Below are 13873 nucleotides of genomic sequence, written 5' to 3'. Positions count from 1 at the left end.
ATTTGTCACTTGCCCCCAAAATGTCTTTTATAACATTTTTTTCCTTCAAAACTGAATCCCGTCTAAGGTTAGGTGTTGTATTTAGTTGTCATGTTCCTTTAGTGTCATTTGATTTTGAAAATTCCTTTAGCCTTTCTTTGTCTTTTATGACATCGATATTTTTGAAGAATTTATTTATTTTTTTAATAGAATGGTCTTTATTTAGAGTTGTTTGATGTTTCCTCATGATTAAACTCAGATTATGCATTCCTGGCAGGAATTTTAGGTAAGTGATGTTATGTCCTTCTCAAGGTATCACATCCAGAAAGGATAATACTTTTTAAGTAAAAAAAGAAAACCAAAAAACATAGATCTTAATAGACTAAATATTCAATTTAAAAATAATCTCCTGTTAATTTAATATGCTTTTTCTAAATGAAATGTTTTTATTACATAAAATAACTCTTTATGTTTAGAACAAGTAAGCAAGCCAACATTTTATGCATGTATTTTCTGAGATTTTCTGTTGACTACCTTTTCTGTGATTTTGTTTTATCATCAAGCGTTCAGTAGCTGTGGACTATTCAGTAGCTTATGATAGCTGTAGGAGTGAAACATCCAGAACTATTTTTATAATATTCATTAAATTACTTCAAGTGAGTTTTCAAAAATTGTCTTCTTTTTCAAGTATATTTGAAATTAAGACATCCAAAATGAAAATATTTGCATTTGCCCCCATGTCACTGGCTTTTTTAATCATAACCTTCACTGAATTAAATGAGCCATTTAGGTCTTGTTGCAACAGACATTAACACTTTGTCTCTGAATTGACACTAAAACTACCATTAAATATGGTATGATTTCATGAGACCGAGGCTCTGGTTCACTACACGTCTGTATTACAGATGAATTCTAGAGAAAAAGTGCATCCTGACAGATGGTTTCAGTTCATTGTACTTTTTCTTAAAGAACATTTGTTTTCGATTTGTCTATAAATAATGAAAGAAAACACAGCTGAGGAGCCCAGTGTGATTTTCATAGAAGGCTCATTTTTGGAAATCTTATAACCACATATGTTTAAAATCATTCTAGTATAAAATTAAGAAACTTGGGGTGGGGGAATCCTACTTGTCAGGCAACTCACTGTTTACTTTATCTATCGATTACTTAGCACTATTTGTCAAACATTTTGTGTTTTTAGAAATTTTAGGAAAAAAATTTAAATACATGTTAAACTTAACAATGCTTATTTAAAAATTTGAGCATGTTGATAATTATTTATGGATCATACTTTAAGGTTGTAAGTACATAGGCAAATAGAAACAAAAAATGTATGTGTTAATAATGTAGAATGAGAGAATTCTGCATGTGCACATGGACATACTGGAAATAGAGAAACACATTTGCACATATGGGCACACTGGGCATAGGTATGTTTGTATCGTTAAGAGGATCTGTCTTATACAATTCTTCTTAGAAGGGTATAAACTTAGCAATACAAATCAAACAAAACAAGAAATTTTAAAAGGTCTTCAAGATAAAAGATACTTTTCTTTTGGGCAACAATCTAGCCAACAGAATTTAATTTTATGTGTTCTATAAATTCTTCAGTAGATAACAACTGCGACCAAATCCTTACTTATGTCAGACATAATGTTCTGCTGTGGAAACTCAACAAGCAAATTCCAACCGGAAATAAGTTTGTTACATGCATGTATTAATCATTCTGGAAGGTAGTGTGAGCAACTCAAATCACAGTTTCCTTAAATTAATTTCGAGCTGAATTTCAAACACTGAATGAGATATTTAAGAGCCTTTGGTAAGAATTTAAACAATAGCTTTAAATAGTTTAAGAGAACTATTCTTTAACATATATTTTTATTAATATTATGCCTCTTACTATCCAGTTTATAAAGGTAAATTTTGACAGACCACAGTGACAAAATACACACTTCACATTAATGTTCAAAACTAAATCTAAAAATTTCTCTTCATCAACTTTGAGTAATACATTTAGGACTGGAAGAAGCCAAAAGAGTCCTTCCTTGGTTTCTACCTATTGCTCTAAGAAAATATACGTAAGCTAAAAGCTCTCCTTCAGAACTACCCAGCGTGTCATCTGTCCCTTGGACATACAAAGATAATCCAAATGTATGATTCCCCCCAAATTGAAATCCTAGATAAACATGGCGTACTTCACAATTCTTTTTTTTTTGTTAAGGATTTTTTTAAACATTATTTATTTTTATAAATATTCTTTTTTTTTAATATTTATTTATTTATTTATTTATTTTTATGGCTGTGTTGGGTCTTCGTTTCTGTGCGAGGGCTTTTTCTAGTTGCGGCAAGTGGGGACCACTCTTCATCGCGGTGCGCGGGCCTTTCACTGTCGCAGCCTCTCTTGTTGCGGAGCACAGGCTCCAGACGCGCAGGCTCAGTAATTGTGGCTCACGGGCCCAGTTGCTCCGTGGCATGTGGGATCTTCCCAGACCAGGGCTCGAACCCGTGTCCCCTGCATTGGCAGGCAGATTCTCAACCACTGCGCCACCAGGGAAGCCCTTTAAGGATTTTTTAAAATTTTTTATTGGAATATAGTTGCTTTACAATGTTGTGTTAGTTTCTGCTGTACAGCAAAGTGAATCAGCTATATATATACATATATCCCCTCTTTTTTGGATTTCCTTCCCATTTAGGTCACCACAGAGCACTGAGTAGAGTTCCCTGTGCTATACAGTAGGTTCTCATTAGTTATCTATTTTATACATAGTAGTGTATATATGTCAACCCCAATCTCCCAATTCATCCCACCTCCCCCCTTTCCCCCCTTGGTGTCCATACATTTGTTCTCTATGTTTGTGTCTCTATTTCTGCTTTGCAAATAGGTTCATCTGTACCATTTTTCTAGATTCCACATATATGTGTTAATATACTATATTTGTTTTTCTCTTTCTGACTTACCTCACTCTGTATGACAGTTTCTAGGTCCATCCACATCTCTGCAAATGGCACAGTTTTATTCCTTCTTATGGCTGAGTAATATTCCATTATATATATGTACCACATCTTCTTTATCCACTCCTCTATAGATGGACATTTATGTTGCTTCCACGTCCTGGCTATTGTAAATAGTGCTGCAATGAACATTGGGGTGCATGTATCTTTTGGAATTATGGTTTTCTCTGGGTATATGCCCAGTAGTGGGATAGCTGGGTCATATGGTAGTTCTATTTTTAGTTTTTTAAGGAAACTCTGTACTGTTCTCCATAGTGGCTGTATCAATTTACATTCCCACCAACAGTGTAAGAGGGTTCCCTTTTCTCCACACTCTCTCCAGCATTTATTGTTTGTAGATTTTTTTGATGAGGACCATTCTGACCTGTGTGAGGTGATACCTCATTGTAGTTTTGATTTGCATTTCTCTAATAATTAGTGATATTGAGCATCTTTTCATGTGCCTCTTGGCCATCTGTATGTCTTCTTTGGAGGAAATGTCTATTTAGGTCTTCCGCCCATTTTCGGATTGGGTTGTTTGTTTTTTTGATATTGAGCTGCATGAGCTGTTCGTATATTTTGGAGATTAATCCCTTGTCAGTTGCCACAATTCTTTTAATAAAGAATTACTCTTTGGTCGAAAGGTACAAACTTCCAGTCATAAGGTAAGTAAGTTCTGGGGAAGTAATATTCAGCATGGTGTCTGTAGTTAACACTACTGTACGGCACACTTGAAAGTTGCTATGAGAGTGAATCTTACATATTCTCACCACACACACAACTGAACTTATGTGAGGAGATGGACATGTTAACTCGTCTTATTTGTGAGTCATTTTGCAATATATACATGTATCAAATCATCACGCTGAACACCTTAAACTTACACAATGTTATGCTACTTATCTCTCAATAAAGCTGGGAAAATAATTAATTAATTAATTTTTAAAGAATTACTTTACAGTGGTCATCAGATTAACTTCCTTTTTTAAAGCCTTCTCGCATACCATTTCTAAAGCCAAATGAGTGGAAACTGGTCAAAGCTGAGAGAAAGGTGAAATCTGACAACTCACAGACTCAACCTTGCTGTTATTGATGGAGAAACATATGAAGGCATCCTTTGTCATAGGGGTTTTCTTTAGATTTTGCACATTTTTGCCAAAGAATCACTGAGATACAAATGTCACACTAATGAGTAAGACAGAGGATTTCCTTCTGAACACAATTGACAGAACAGGTGCTGGATAAAATGGAATTTATCCAACCGCCAAGGAAGGATGCACTTCACATTTGTCAAAGGTTACTCATATTTCTCATCAAACACAAAGAAGCCGCTTGTACCATAAAATAGAAAATGTCAGAATTTGGAGAACAGCAGAGTAGTTAGGAATGTGGACTTGGGAGCCAACCATCAAGTTTAAATTCTAAATTTGCTGTTAATTTGCTGTGTATTCTTGGGCACTTAACTTTTGGGGCCTCAGTTTCCTTTATCTGTACAATGAGAACCATACTACTTAACCTCTAGAGTCATTATGAGGATAAAGGACCTAGTGTACGTGAAGTACTTAGAACACTACCTGGAACAAACACATGCTCAAAAATATTCGTTATTATTATTTTCTTTCCTAGAGCAACACATGAGGCGACACATTAGCCAAAGTCTTCACCAAAGATTGGCTATTTGATTTCTTGCAGCTGGCCTGATCCAGGCATGTCTATTCAGCCAGTTTTACCTTCACGAAGAGCTTTATTGTTGTTGTTATTATTATTATTATTATTATTAAAATCACTGTTTGGCTTAATCTCATCTTAATAGGCAAAGCACACAACTCTAAAACAATGTTGGGTTTATTTAGTACAATCTCCATTTTAATCTCAGTTTCCACAGTGTTTTATGTTGATCAGGCCACAAACAGCTACTGGGTATTGAATCAGCCCTTAACACTCTGCAAGGCACAATGAGAAAACATTCCAGAGGCTTCCAGTCTTATTAAAGAGACTAGATTGAATGACCTGAAATGATTAATGAACAGCCCCTCCAATACTGTCCTTGGTCACATCCTCCTCACTTAAACTTCCTCTACCACACTAGGTACAAAGTCTGGATTTCCACAGATTTTTGTTTCCTCTGTTTTTCTCAGTCCCGGAACTTCTCCGCCTCGACGGTAAGCAAGTTCAAGTTCACTCACCCTTACAAGACCCTTGCTGCTGCTCAATATTTTTCTTCATCTTTTAAATCCTTTTCACACTTCCTAAAACTGCTCTAATAATGGGTATACGGAAGGAAATACAGGTTTTGCAATCAAGATACTTGGAGTTTAATATGAGCTTACAAGTAAATATATTACTATTTAAGCCTCAGTTTCCTTATCAGCAAAATAGGTATAATAAAGACTTTATAGTGCTGTTGTGGAGATTAAAAGAAAGTGTATGTAAAGTGCCTACATAGTACCTCCATCATAGAAGACACTCCATGGCTTCTTCAGGCCCTGCCATCTCTTGCACTCAGAAAACCCCCTTGGGTACCACTTTACTGAGGAAACAGAAACCATTTTGCATGAGCGGTCTCTTACTTTGATTTAAACTTTTAAAATCATGGCTCTCCTTTCCTCTCTTCTCCTTTCCCTCCTGCCTTGCAGGAAGACAGATCTCTCCCATCCAGAGCTAACACCTCCGTTCCCTCCCTAATTTATTTAGCAGGCATTATCGTCTGCTTATTTTGTGCCAGGAACATTCATGGTACTAGTGATTCAGAGGCGTGCTGCCTTGAGGAGTTGGGGATGGGGAGAGGGACAAGCAAACACGGTCACAACACAATGAGGTCCGCGTAAGGAGGACCAGGAACTTAAGAGAACAACAGCAACAAAACAAAACAAAACAAAACAAAAAAAACCAGCCAGCGAAGCAATTCGATTTTCCATCCTTCCATCTCATCACACCAAAAGATAAAACCGCCTAAAAATGAAACCTTTGCCTTCTAGGGTCCACTCACCTGGACTCTGTTTACAGTGTAAGAACACAGCAGATTCGCCAGTGTCACAAGGCCCTGGGAACCAGCATCTGTGGGCACAAATGAACGCCTTAGCCTTTCCAAGCTTAGACAACCTGCTCTACCCACCATTGAGCATTCCGCTCTGATTTATTCAGCAGTGACACCCATCCCTACCTGCATCCCTGTCGCCTACACACACGCACGTGTACATACACACACACACACACACACCCCCACACACACCCCTGCAGGGACAAACTTCAATAGTCACCTCAACCCTCACATATACGCAGTTACACATCACATTCATTCATTCCATTACTCATATGCAGGAAATAGTCACTCAACTTGCTTTCTCAACCCCAAGCTGCTTTCCCTGACACCTGCAGTCCTTTACTTCTCCTGGCTTTTGATACTCTGACTTCAAACAGCCACATGCCTGCCTCACCCAGTGTCCTCCACATGAGCTGGGTGTCCTGTTCGTAACCAAAGTTCATAAGTTTTCACGATTGCTGCCTCTGCTTTCTCTCCTAAGGCATTCATAATGCGGCATCTAACCCCATACTTTCAAAAGCCCACTATGGTCTTCCAGTTTACAGATGCAGTGGTCTAGTCTCAGGCGTCCTTTTCTCTGCAGTGAACCTCTCTGAAGATTTCTTTTGTCTTTGCTTGCTCCATCCTCCTTTCTGCCACTGTCTCCGTTTTTTTTTTTAAATAGAACAATGCTTACCCTGTTGCCATCTATTTCTAATCTCCTTCCTTACTTTCTCCTTTTCTTTCCCACCTCAGAAAATGATTAGTTTCCAAAATCTAGTCCTTGTTGAGTGATCTTATTCATTTCCAGGCCTTCAACTAGCACTCAATATCATTCCCAGGCCTTCAACTAGCACTCAATATCATTCCCAAATTTCCATTTCTAGCTAGGGCTCACTCTGGAACCCAAGTCTTGCAACCCAAGCCACCTATGTGACATTACCAATGCAATGAATTGCAGTCATTTCAAACATCGCATCTAAAAAAGTTCATTACTTATACACAAAACCCCAGATTCTTCTCCTGGCTGCTCCATGTCTCCTACTCATCAAACTTGAAATCTCAGAGTCATTTTTCAATCTGTTCCCTCATAACACCTTAGCCTTTCCGAGCTTAGACAAATTTCCAAATCCTGTAAGTACTCCCTTGCCATTGTCTCTCACATCTGTCTCCACTTTCCTCTTCTCACTGTCTTCACCTCATCAAGGCCTTTACACACACCTAGAACACAGCAACTGTCTCCTAACCAGTTTCTCTGCCTCAGATATTCCATCCCCACCCGATCTGTCCTGCACGTTTCCTGTAAATGAGTCTTTCCACGTGATAATATCATCACCCTGCCCAAACTTCTTCCACGGCTTCCCCAAACATACAAACATCTATAAGCTGATCATCAGGGCCTAAGACACTTTATAGATTCACCGGCCACAACTCTTCTTTCGGGTCAGACTGCTCCATTAGCCAAGCTCCAAAACACTTTTGTACCTTCGGTCACTGTTCCCTAGAAGACAACACGTGTTCCCTCGCCACTTCACTTCTAGCCAAATACTCTCCATTTCTTCAAGGCTTGTTTCAAGCCCACCTCCCCCCGATTCTAAGATCATTCCCACTTCCAGTGATCTCTGAAGCATCCTGAACCCTAGCACTTTTTATCTCTTCCACTCACCTCTTCACTAGCTTTGTTGCTCCTTGTGAAGTCAATTACATTTTTATATTTATCTCTTGGGTTTGGAGGTATTTGAGGAAGAGTGTCATGTTATCCTTTAGGAAGATTACTCTTGTGGTGGCTTGAAGGATGGATTGGGTGGAGATGGGGGGCTGCAGGTGAGGAAACCAGCTAGTAACCGATCCCAGGGTCAAAATGTAAGGTGAGAGGACTTCCCTGGTGGTGCAGTGGTTAAGAATCCGCCTGCCAATGCAGGGGACACGGGTTCGAGCCCTGGTCCGGGAAGATCCCACATGCCGCGGAGCAACTAAGCCCGTGTGCCACAACTACTGAGCCTGCGCTCTAGAGCCTGCGAGCCACAACTACTGAGCCCACGTGCCACAACTACTGAAGCCCGCACGCCTACAGCCTGTGCTCCACAACAAGAGAAGCCACTGCAATAAGAAGCCAGCGCACCGCAACAAAGAGTAGCCCCCGCTCAATGCAACTAGAGAAAGCCCGTGCACAGCAACAAAGACCCAATGCAGCCAATTAATTAATTAATTAATTAATTTTTTTTAAAAAATGTAAGGTGATGAGAGAAGAGTAGAGATACATTTACTGAAGAGCTGCCTCCCAAACTGGATTTGGGAGCATAGTACAAAATGAAAGATAAAATGCATTTGTATTACAAGCTTAGAGAACACCATGAAGGCTTTATTTCATAAGAAAAAAAAATGAAAATTAGCAGGATTTTAGGAAAAAATAGTGAGAACATTAATATGGTTCACTTGGGGATTTTGTGGTCAATGTGTTGTCAAGGAAAACTGTTGATATTGAACTTTATAGTTTTAGCAGTGTTTCAGTGTGAATTTTCCCCTCCTGGTTAACTTTAGAACAAATGCAGTATAATGGCAAATTACAGATTTAAATTTGGTTAGGATCCAATAAGCAATTCTTTGTTTATTCCGTACTACTTCCTGTGATAGGAATTTATAATTCAACTCAAGCACTGGTGAAAAGAGCTGATTTTTATGGAACATTATCTTTAAATGATAATAAGCCTGAATGTACAAACCTTTTACTATTCAAATCTTCTATATTCATTTAGTGCTTAATTCAGCTCCCCTGAGCATAACTGTTTGAAATTCTACTTTGGTAAATAGGCAAACCAAATCCAGTCACTATGGTAATTTGGGCTTCCTTGGTTGTATTTCCCACAGTTCTTTCATGTTAATAATTTTTTTCCCTACAGGTGAAATGTCAATGACACTGATTTTAGCATCCTGTATTCGCAATAGCTGATCCTTTATCAGAGCCCCTATCTTATCAATTGAAAAGTTCAAGGGAAGGTTAGCCCTGATATCTGTAGCAATGAAATGCAATGCTCCTGCACGTTTTGTCTTTTCCTCTTTTCAGGTTTGCTGATTTTTGTGTTTATTTTCTCATGGTTTCAAAACTTACTCTACCAAATTCCCAAGTCTGGAGTTATTTTCTGTCACTGCAGTCACTGAAGCATAGTATTGTTTTGTTCGCCAAGCGGAACATCCTCCAGTTCCACGCAGAGGGGAAGAAGAGGAGAAGAAAGGGGGAGCAGGTGCAGAGGTTCTATTCACAAGGGCACTGACCCTCAGCAGGGGCGTGACACGGCTTTAAAATAGGATTAGACACCCAAACAAGAAAAAGGTCACACTTGACATTTCCACTGGAAATACCAATGCAAATAGAGCTGATCCTAGGAACATTTTTCACACATACACAGACACACATACACACACACACAATTTTAGATAGGTCCAAGAGAAAAATGATGGATTTCAATTAATTATTTCCCTAAAAGCTCAAAAAAGCAACTATTGGAAACAAGGCTAAACAACAACAGCAAATATGAATCAAAAAGCTCACTTGAAAATATTTTTTTCTCTTTTACTTATTTGTTATTTCTAAGGTTTGCTCTTTATCATGGGAAGAAAAGTAAGAATGGAATTGATGGGGAAAATGACATAGTGATTTGGAAACTTTGATTATGTTGTGTTCAAACTCATTTGTTTTTAAAAATTTAGTCCCTAATCGTATCAACCCCATTTCTACCTGCAGTTGTCTCATCTGTCTTCTGCATAGTTGATGATAGATTAATAACTTTTTTCTGTCTATTTTCCATTTGTATATTCAAAAGTAGCTGGCTGGAGCATCTAAGACCAAAGTAAAATTTGGAGACACCTAGAGGACAAAATCTGTCTCAAGCTGCTTCAGGATCCACCAATACCTATTGAAGATTTCCAGATCATTCATCAAAAAGCAGATTGTCCACTGAACTCATAGCATTATTCTGAAGGACTCATGTACCTTCCAGCTTCAAAAATGTACATCTTCATTGGTGCAACTGAGATTGAGACATCTGTGCCCATTAACGATGTCCCCAAAAGTAAGCCAGACCAACATAGATTTATTCCCAATACAAAGAATTCTTAGAGGAACAAGTAAATTCTAGAGCCTTCATGCATACTGTCACCCAAAGCCAGTCCAAGAAAAATGTACTGCTGTGTATACTCAGATGTTAACATATTAGATACATATTAAAGGAGGTTCACCTATACACAAATTGTTTGTTAAGGTTCTTGAACGTTTGTTTATGGAAAACATGCAAGTCAATTCTACCACAGAGAAACTAAAACCCTTTAAGTGAAGAACTTTCCTGACCTGTATGGTGGGACACGGGGGAGCAGGGCCAAACTCCACTCCCGTCCAGTGACCACAGGTTTTGAAATTGTCTGTCAAACTCAAATGATGTCCTGTGCAGTCTTTTATTAGTCAGAGTTATGTAGAGCTGCCACAGTATCTAACCGGTACAAGATTACCTGGGCTAAATAATTGAGTTTCAACCAAAAGCAAAGGCAGAAAAAAGAAAAAGGAAAAAGTAATCCTTCCATGGGAAAAGGTATGATTCCATTAAGTTATTTGAAATTCTAAAAATAAATTCAAGGACTCTCATAAATACCTAAGTTAACTCCTAAGGACTCCATATCTCAACCTGCGAGACCTTCCATAAAAACTGACGCAGCTCCCACAAAGTCTGGCTGACTTTAGCCTGGTACATGCCTGACTACATTCTCATCTCACAAGTTGAGTGTATTAATTTAAATTGCTCCTTTACTCTTAATGAAATCCAAGAACCTGTCATTGAGGAAAATATTCTTTATTAAAGATCAGCTTTAAGGTCACAATGGCGAGCAAGATTTTTTGTAAATCACATATGGTATTCAGAATGTGTGGATATTAACTGTAACGGAGACCATGAAGAAAGTGAGAAATAGACTTTAGCTTAAGCTGAATTTTGGAAAGCTTCTTCTTTGCTGAAATTATTGTGATTTACCAGTCAAGAGAAAGAATTTGTGTAAATTACCTTTAAAAATATTCTAACAGCAATATCTAATTTTACCTTCAGATGTGTGCCAAAATAATCTCACCTAAGTACTTATATGGTTATTACCACTGGAATCAATTAAGAGTTTAGCAGAAGATGCAATATTAAACTGAAATGTGATTTGGGACTCTTGATGATCATATTATGTAAAGAAGTTAAGGCAAAAATTCATAATTACAAGGATATCATTTATTTTTCTTTACTAAAGAGCTATAGGACTTTATGAGAAAATGTAAAATGTGTCTTGGGAGATACAGGGAGACCAGAAAAAAAGGGATCAGATCACTTATTCACAACTCTTAGATTACATGGAAAAGGACGAGAATATATATATATATTTTTTTAATAAAAATTTATTTATTTTACTTATTTTTGGCTGCGTTGGGTCTTCATTGCTGCACACGGGCTTTCTCTAGTTGCAGTGAGTGGGGGCTACTCTTCGTTGTGGTGCGTGGGCTTCTCATTGCGGTGGCTTCTCTTGTTGCGGAGCACGGGCTCTAGGCACGCGGGCTTCAGTACTTGTGGCACACAGGCTCAGTAGTTGTGGCTTGTGGGCTCTAGAGCTCAGGCTCAGTAGTTGTGGCGGCCGGGCTTAGTCGCTCTGCGGCATGTGGGATCTTCCCAGACCAGAGCTCGAACCCGTGTCTCCTTCATTGGCAGGCGGATTCTTAACACCTGCGCCACCAGGGAAGCCTGAGAATATTTTTAACTTCTAAATATAACGTTCAATTTTTTGTCCAATTACGAAAGTAAAACATGTTGATTATGTAAACTTTGAAAAGTACAAAACTTAAAGTCTTGAAGTCTTATCATCTGTAAATAATTACTGTTTCAGGGGTTGTATTATGTATATGTGTACATGCATAAATAAATATAAGTATTTCCATTAAAAGAAGATTATACCATTTATATAATCCCATGCACTTTCCAGTTCCTCTCTAGTTATTTCCTCAGGATCAATTTTTAGGGGAGTTAAAATATATAAACATATGTAGTACATTGCTACCTAAAGCACATTTGCTTTCCAAAAGGATTATCTATGTATACTGCCACAAGCAATGTACTTATCTTGCTAATAGCAAATATTAGGTATTTTAATATATTTAGATATATAAAACATATAGATACTATATACACAAATATTTTTAAACATATCATTATTGTTTTAATCTCTATTTCTTTGATTACTAGTGAAGTTGAAAATTTTGTTGGTAGAGTAGTCATGGTTTTCTTTTTGATTTATAATAGCCCCTTTAAAAAGGTTTTTAACTAACCTGTGATGGTAATGCTTTTTGCAAATATTATTTTCATCATTTTACTTATGCTTTTGAACAAGTTTTCTTTTATAATTTATTCACTGCATTTACTACATTGCTTTATGCTTAGAAAATCCGTCCTCATCTCATCATTAGTTAAATACATGTTTTCTTCTAGAATTTTTATAGTTTTAATTCATTTAATATTTATTATAATTTATAGTAAAAGAGTGAAACTGACTATTTTTTCTCCAAATTCTTGGTCTGATCTCCCACCCAACTTGTCCTTTATCCAAGACTTTATTTTTAAATCATGAACTGTAGTTATAAATATGAGGAACTTTTCCAGACCTCCCTATTCTACCGTTGGCTTGTCTGTCTATTCTTGTGTTGGTCCCATGCTATTTAATTTTTGTCACTTCTCTTAGGAGAGGTAGTTATCAGTCACTCTTTAAAATAATAAGTCATGGACATTTTCACATTTAGTCTTCCAGATAAACTTTAGTTTGTTCAGGTTTCTAAAGGAAACTGTGTTGGCCCTGTGATTAGGAATGCATGAAATCTGTAAGTTAAGCTGGAAATAACTATGAACTTTATCATATTCAATCTTTCCATCCAGAAGCAAAATAAACCTTTACATTTTCCTAATGTTCTCTTAAAACTTTATTATTATTATTATTGGTCAAATCTTTTCCTTCCTTATATCTTCTTAGTTTTTTGTTGTTGCTCTCATGTGTTTGTTTTGCCTTGTTTTTTGCTGCCAAATAGGAAAGCTATTGATGTGGGGATATTTATCTCATAAATTATTCATTATTGATCCATTACCTGGCCTCTTTATGGTCATCTTTTACACTAAGTGTTTCAAAGTTGATTCCCTTATATTTTATATTTATATTTTCATCATAAATAACAGTAACTTGTTCTCCTCCTTTTCCGTAAGTTATACTTCCTATTTCTACTTCAGAAGAATAATACTAAATAATGAGTTATATTCTTGTCTTGTCCCTGATTTTGCCTTCAGGGTTCCATTGTTAAATTTTACCTTGCCTTTTGGTTTGGGATGGACATTCTTTATCATTTAGGGTCCCTATAGAGTTAGGACTGAAACTCAGGTATACTTACTTCATGATGGTATCTAACCACACCATCTGATTTATGCCGGGCCTAGGAGCCTCATTTTAAAATATTTAAATTGTTTATATAATTGAGGTTAACCATATAAAACATGCCTGAGTGAAAGAATTGGAAGGAGGAAAAGTTAAACAACAGAAATCCGATTTCAAGGAGAGGCAGTTGGGCTCCTAAGATTAAAGAAACTCACAAAGAGGGAGAGGTCTGACATGGTGGCTAGATTTAATAACAGTCTCTCAGGAAAAGGAATGGTGGTTCCACTGCAAAAAAGAAACTATTCCTGAATAAAGTACTTGGTTCATTTATTTTCTTCCTTCCTTGTAAAAAGCATTTTAACATTATGAATACACCTCACTGTAGAGCTTTGGTCATATACCATGGTCATGTTAGTGGCTTTGTTTCCTTGGTAAATTTTCCATTTTCTC

General features: G+C 37.2%; 1 long non-coding RNA gene across 1 annotated transcript; it reads right to left on the bottom strand.

The window, feature by feature from the left end:
* Nucleotides 1–793: 793 nt before the first annotated feature.
* LOC309661380 lies at nt 794–10693 on the bottom strand. The gene is made up of 2 exons (XR_014264000.1): nt 6837–10693; nt 794–6805 (listed from the first exon to the last, which is right to left on the bottom strand). It is a non-coding gene; the product is annotated as an uncharacterized lncRNA (long non-coding RNA).
* Between the last annotated feature and the right edge of the window lie 3180 nt (nt 10694–13873).

The sequence above is a fragment of the Balaenoptera physalus genome (genome assembly GCF_965194825.1).
Source record: "Balaenoptera physalus genome assembly, chromosome: 5".
Classification (NCBI taxonomy): Eukaryota; Metazoa; Chordata; class Mammalia; order Artiodactyla; family Balaenopteridae; genus Balaenoptera; species Balaenoptera physalus.
The sequence above is the reverse complement of the archived record's forward strand: the minus strand, read 5'-3'. Positions and strand labels throughout refer to the sequence as shown.